This window comes from Cetorhinus maximus, chromosome 9, assembly GCF_964194155.1.
Source record: "Cetorhinus maximus chromosome 9, sCetMax3.hap1.1, whole genome shotgun sequence".
Classification (NCBI taxonomy): domain Eukaryota; kingdom Metazoa; phylum Chordata; class Chondrichthyes; order Lamniformes; family Cetorhinidae; genus Cetorhinus; species Cetorhinus maximus.
In genome coordinates, this window is record NC_135887.1 from 56150580 (window position 1) to 56157811 (window position 7232).

The window sequence follows — 7232 nt, forward strand, 5'->3', positions numbered from 1 at the left end:
AGATAGACACAGTGTGCTGGTACAGTTGACACAGTGTGCTGGTACAGATAGTCACAGTGTGCTGGTACAGAGAGTCACAGTGTGCTGGTACAGGTAGTCACAGTGTGCTGGTACAGATAGACACAGTGTGCTGGCACAGATACACACAGTGTGCTGGTACAGATAGACAAAGTGTGCTTGTACAGATAGTCACAGTGTGCTGGTACAGATAGACACAGTGTGCTGGTTACAGATGGTCACAGTGTGCTGGTACAGATAGACACAGTGTGCTGGTAGAGATAGACACAGTGTGCTGGTACAGATAGTCACAGTGTGCTGGTACAGATAGTCACAGTGTGCTGGTACAGATAGACACAGTGTGCTGGTACAGATAGTCACAGTGTGCTGGTACAGATAGTCACAGTGTGCTGGTACAGATAGTCACAGTGTGCTGGTACAGATAGTCACAGTGTGCTGGTACAGATAGACACAGTGTGCTGGTACAGATAGTCACAGTGTGCTGGTACAGATGGTCAGTGTGTGCTGGTACAGATAGACACAGTGTGCTGGTACAGATAGTCACAGTGTGCTGGTACAGATACTCACAGTGTGCTGGTACAGATATTCACAGTGTGCTGGTACAGATATTCACAGTGTGCTGGTACAGATAGTCACCGTTTGCTGGTACAGATAGACACAGTGTGCTGGCACGATAGTCACAGTGTGCTGGTACAGATAGACGCAGTGTGCTGGTACAGATAGACGCAGTGTGCTGGTACAGATGGTCACAGTGTGCTGGTACAGATAGTCACAACGTGCTGGTACAGATAGTCACAGTGTGCATGTACAGATAGTCACAGTGTGCTGGTACAGATAGTCACAGTGTGCTGGTACAGATTGTTACAGTGTGCTGGTACAGGTATACACGGTGTGGTGGTACAGTTAGTCATAGTGTGCTGGTACAGATAGACACAGTGTGCTGGTGCAGATAGTCACAGTGTGCTGGTACAGATAGACACAGTGTGCTGGTACAGATAGTCACAGTGTGCTGGTACAGATGGTCACGGTGTACTGGCACAGACGGTCACGGGGTGCTGGTACAAATAATTATTTTGCACTGGTACAAATGGTCGCGGTGTGCTGGTACAGATTATCATGCTGTATTGGTACAGGTAGTCACGGTGTGCTGGTACAGATGGTCACGGTGTGCTGGCACTCATGGTCACAGTGTGCTCGCGCAGACGGTCAAAGTTTGCTGGTACCAATGGTTACAGAGTGCTGGCACAGGTGATCACGGTGTGCTGATACAGATGGTCACGGTGTGCTGATACAGGTGGTCATGGTGTGCTGGCACAGGTCGTCACGGTGTGGTGGCACAGGTGGTCACAGTGTGCTGATGCAGATGGTCACAGTGTGCTGGTACTTATGATCATGATTTGTTGGTACAGAGGATCATGGTTTGCTGGTATAGATAATTATTTTTAGTTGGTACAGATGGTTACATTGTGCTGGTACAGGTGGTCATGCTGCAATGGTACAGATTGTCACAGTGTGCTGGTACAGGTGGTCTTGGTGTGCTGGTAGAGATGGTCACAGTGTGCTGATGCAGGTGGTCACAGTGTGTGGTACCGGTGTTCACAGTGTTCTGGTACAGGTGGTTACGGTGCGCTGGTATAGGTGAGCATGGCACACTGGTACAGGTGAGCATGGTGCGCTGGTACACATGGGCATGGTGTGCTGGTAGAGATGGTCATAGTGTGCTGGCACAAATAGTCACAGTGCACTTGTACAGATAATCAGGCTGTGTTGGTACTGATAATTATTTTGTGCTGGTAGAGATCGGCACGGCTTGCTAGTACACATAGTCATGTTGTGCTGGTTCATATAGTCATGGTGTGCTGGTAGAGGTAATCACACTGTTCGGGTATAGATAGTCATGGTGTACTGGTACAGATAATCAGGTTGTGTTAGTACAGATCGTCACAGTGTGCTGGTACAGATGGTCACGGTGTGCTGGTACAGATAATCACGCTGTGTTGGTACAGATAGTCACGGTGTGCTGGTACAGATGGTCATGGTGTGCTGGCACAGGTGGTCATGGTGTGCTGATACAAATGGTCACAGTGTGCTGGTACAGGTGGTCACAGTGTGCTGGTACAGGTGGTCATGGTGCGCTGGTAGAGATGGTCATAGTGTGCTGGTACAGGTGGTCACGGTGCGGTGGTACAGGTGAGCACGGTGCGCTGGTACAGATGGGCATGGTGTGCTGGTACAGATGGTCACGGTGAGCTGGTGCAGATGGTCACGGTTTGCTTGTACAGTTTGTCATGGTTTGCTGGTGCAGATGGTAACGATGTGCTGGTACAGATGGTCACAGTGTACTGGCACAGATGGTCACAGTGTGCTGGAACCAATGGTCACAGTGTACTGGCACAGATGGTCACAGTGTGCTGGAACCAATGGTCACAGTGTGCGAGTACAGTTGGTCACGGGGTGCTGGTACAAATAATCATTTTGTGCTGGTACTGATAGTCACGGTGTGTCGGCACAAATAGTCACGGTGCATTGGTACAGATAATCAGGCTGTGTTGGTACTGATAATCATTTTTTGCTGGTAGAGATCGGCACGGCTTGCTAGTACACATAGACACGATGTGCTGGTTCATATAGTCATGGTGTGCTGGTAGAGGTAATCATAATGTTCTGGTATAGATAGCCACGGTGTCCTGGTACTGATGGTCATGGCGTGCTCTTATAGATAGTCACGGTGTGCTGGTACAGATAATGATGCTGTGTTGGTACAGATGGTCACGGTGTGCTGGTACAGATAATGATGCTGTGTTGGTACAGATGGTCACGGTGTGCTGGTACAGATAATGATGCTGTGTTGGTACAGATGGTCACGGTGTGCTGGTACAGATAATGATGCTGTGTTGGTACAGATGGTCACGGTGTGCTGGTACAGATAATGATGCTGTGTTGGTACAGATGGTCACGGTGTGCTGGTGCAGGTAATCACGCTGTGTTGGGACAGATGGTCACAGTATGCTGGTGCAGGTGGTCACGGTGTGCTGGTACCGATAGTCACGTTGTGTTGGTACAGATGGTCACGGTGTGCTGGTACAGGTAATCACGCTGTGTTGGTACAGGTTGTTACGGTTTGCTGGTACAGATGGTCACGGTGTGCTGGTACAGATAATCATGCTGTGTTGTTTTAGATGGTCACGGTGTGCTGGTACAAATAATAACGCTGTGTTGGTACAGATGGACACTGTGTGCTGGTACAGATAATAACGCTGTGTTGGTACAGATGGTCACTGTGTGCTGGTGCAGGTAATTACGCTGTGTTGGTGCAGATGGTCATGGTTTGCTGGTACAGATGGTCACTGTGTGCTGGTACAAATAATCACGCTGTATTGGTGCAGATGGTCATGGTTTGCTAGTACAGATGGTCACAGTGTGCTGGTACCAATGGTCATGGTGTGCTGGTGCAGATGGTCACATTGTGCTGGTACAGAAAGTCACGGTGTACTGGCACAGATGGTCACACTGTGCAGGTACCAATGGTCATGGTATGCTGGTACAGATAATCACGCTGTGTTGGTACAGATGGTCACGTTGTGCTGGTACAGAAAGTCACGGTGTGCTGGAATAGATGGCCACGGTGTCCTGGTACTGATGGTCACGGTGTGCTGGTACAGATGGTCATGGTGCGCTAGTATCAATGGTCACGGTGTGCTGATACAGATAATCACGTTGTGTTGGTACAGATCGTCATGCTGTACTGGTACAGATGGTCATGGTGTGCTGGTACCAATGGCCACGGAGTGCTGGTACAGATGGTCATGGTGTGCTGGTACCAATGGCCACGGTGTGCTGGTACAGATGGTCATGGTGTGCTGGTACCAATGGCCACGGTGTGCTGGTACAGATGGTCATGGTGTGCTGGTACCAATGGCCACAGTGTGCTGGTACAGATGGTCATGGTGTGCTGGTACCAATGGCCACGGTGTGCTGGTACCAATGGCCACGGTGTGCTGGTACCAATGGCCACGGTGTGCTGGTACAGATGGTCATGGTGTGCTGGTACATAGGGTCACAGTGTGCTTGAAGAAATAGTCCCGGTGTGCTGGTACAGATAATTGGGCATTGTTGGTACTGATAATCATTTTGTGCTGGTAGAGATTGGCACAGCTTGCTAGTACACATAGTCACGATGTGCTGGTTCATAAAGTCACGGTGTGCTGGTAGAGGTAATCACAATGTTCTGGTATAGATAGTCATGGTGACCTGGTACCAATGGTCACGTTGCGCTGGTACGGAAAATCACGCTGTGTTTGTACAGATGGTCACGGTGTGCTGATACAGATGGTCACAGTGTGCCGGCGCCGGGTGTTATGGTGTGCCATAGTCGGATGTCTCTGTGTGACGTTGCCGGATGTCTCGGTGTGCCATAGCCAGATGTCTCTGTGTGCCATAGCCGGATGTCACGGTGTGCCATAGGCGGATGTCACGGTGTGCCATAGCCGCATGTCATGGTGTGCCATAGGTGGATGTCACAGTATGCTGTAGCCGGATGTTACGGTGTGCTATAGCCGGTCGTCACAGTGTGCTGATGCTGACTGATCATCTGGTGTCCTTGGCTTGCTGCAATGTTCCATTGTAGCCCAATGCAAACTGGAGAAACAGCACCTCATCTTCCGATTAGGCACTTTACAGCCTTCCGGATTTAACACTGAGTTCAACAACTTCAGATCATGAACTGTCTCCACTGTCTTAACCCTTTTAATCGCATTTTTAAATTTTTTACATCTATTTTCATTTGTTTTTTAAAATTTATTTTTATTTATTCATTTTAATTTTAAAAATATTATTATTATTTTATCTTTTTTATCCTTCCCCCACCTACCCTACCGCCGCCCCTTCTCCCCAGAGCCATCTGTCACTTGTTTTTTATGTTTTGCTTTCACAGAGCACTGACCCTTGTTCTGCTATTAACACATTCTGATATCTTACCTTTATACCTCGATCAGCACCTGCCTTAGTCTTTAACACTATCATTAACCTCTCCATCATAAGGTCAGAAGTGGGGATGTTCGCTGATGATTGCACAATGTTCAGCACTATTCACGACTCCTCAGATTTTGAAGCAGTCCATGTCCAAATGCAGCAAGATCTGGACAATATCCAGACTTGGGCTGACAAGTGGCAAGTAACATTCGTGCCACACAAGTGTCAGGCAATGACCATCTCCAACAAGAGAGAATCTAATCATCACCCCTTGATGTTCAATGGCATTACATTAACTGAATCCCCCACTCTCAACATCCCGGGGGTTACCATTAACCAGAAACTGAATTGGTTTAGCCATATAAATACTGTGGCTACAAGAGCAGGTCAGAGGCTAGGAATCCTGCGGCGAGTAACTCACCTCCTGACTCCCCAAAGCCTGTCGACCATCTACAAGGCACAAGTGAGGAGTGTGATGGAATACTCTCCACTTGTCTGGATGAGTGCAGCTCCTACAATATTGAAGAAGTTCGACACCATCCAGGACAAAGCCGCCCACTTGACTGGCACCCCATCCACATCCACTCCCTCCACCACTGACGCACAGTAGCAGCAGTGTGCACCATCTACAAGATGCACTGCAGGAATTCACCAAGGCTCCTTCGACAGCACCTTCGAAACCCACAACCACTACCACCTAGAAGGACAAGGACAGCAGGTAGGTGGGAACACCACCACCTGGAAGTTCCCCTCCAAGCCACTCACCATCCTGACTTGGAAATATATCGCCGTTCCTTCACTGTCGCTGGATCAAAATCCTGGAACTCCCTCCCTAACAGCACTGGGTGTACCAACACCACATGGACTGCAGCGGTTCAAGAAGGCAGCTCACCATCACCTTCTCAAGGGCAACTAGGGATGGGTAATAAATGCTGGCCCAGCTAGCATCCCATGGATGAATAAAAAAAAACACTCTCTTTGCCTTGTGTCTATGACAACTTTGTCAAATCTTTCTTGAGCTCCCACCTATCCCATACCTTCTATTTGCTCCACCCCCTCTTAAACAGTATAAATTTTATCACATTTCTACTTCTTTTTAGCTCTGAAGAAGGGTCATACGGACTCGAAACATTAACTCTGTTTTTCCCTCCACAGCTACTGCCAGACCTGCTGAGTTGTTACAGCATTTTCTGTTTTTATATCCCCATGTACTGGCACAGGTCATTCTGCTGCACTGCTGCTGATAGTCCTGGTGCGCTGATTAACACTATTTCTGGGTGCATTAATACCCAAGTATCTGGACAGCCTTTGAAATTTTCTACTGACAAATTGCATCTTCCTCATCCATCATCTTTACCAGTGTAACCAGGTACATTTTCAGTCTGTCCAGGATTTACTGAAAGTTTAGTATTATTCCCTTTGTTATTAGAGATTTTTACAGCCCTCTTACTAAAGTTGCCTGATACACTCCCAGCAGATCAATCCTGCTCATTCATCTAATTTCTACTCCTCTTCCATCTGATGGACCAATTTAACCATAATGACCAATTAAAGACAGTCTTTGTGACAATGTACAGGGTTAGGGGGAAAAGGCAGGAGATTGGCACCAAGTTAAATGCTCAGAGAGCCGGTGCAGACACGATGGGCCGAATGGCCTCCTCCTGCATCTTAACAATTCTGTGATTCACTCACTCACTCAGTCTGCAATATCTGTTTGGAGGGCTCTTTCCTCTTTTGTTCTCTTATAATCAACACTGTTTCTTTCCACATTGTTCCCAATCTTCCAATCCATTCTCAATCATCTCACAGGATTCGGATAGACTTGATGACTCCACTAGAATTTAAGCTCTCCTTCATTTTCTCCAATGCACAAATGCACAGTTTGTGCTGCTTTGTCCAGCCCTTTGGTTTTCATTGTGAGGCCAGGTTGCATAACACCTCAATTGTGATGTGGCCCTGAGTCATGTGCCCATATAAACCCTGTCAGCTGTTCATGGCAGTTTAAAGTGGGTGGTTAAGGCCCAGACCTGAGATACAGACCATATGGACTTGAAAACGTTTGCAACCCTTGGCAGTCATATTGGTTAGAGCAGCTGTTTGTTCCTAATAATGAACTCACCACTCCATAGACTCTCACAGTATACGCAATCAAAGATGTCGAAAGGAGAGATTTATCTCCAAAGTTGGCCGTTGATGTGACTCAAAAATCAATTTTAAATACATGAGAAATAAAAGTTCATGAG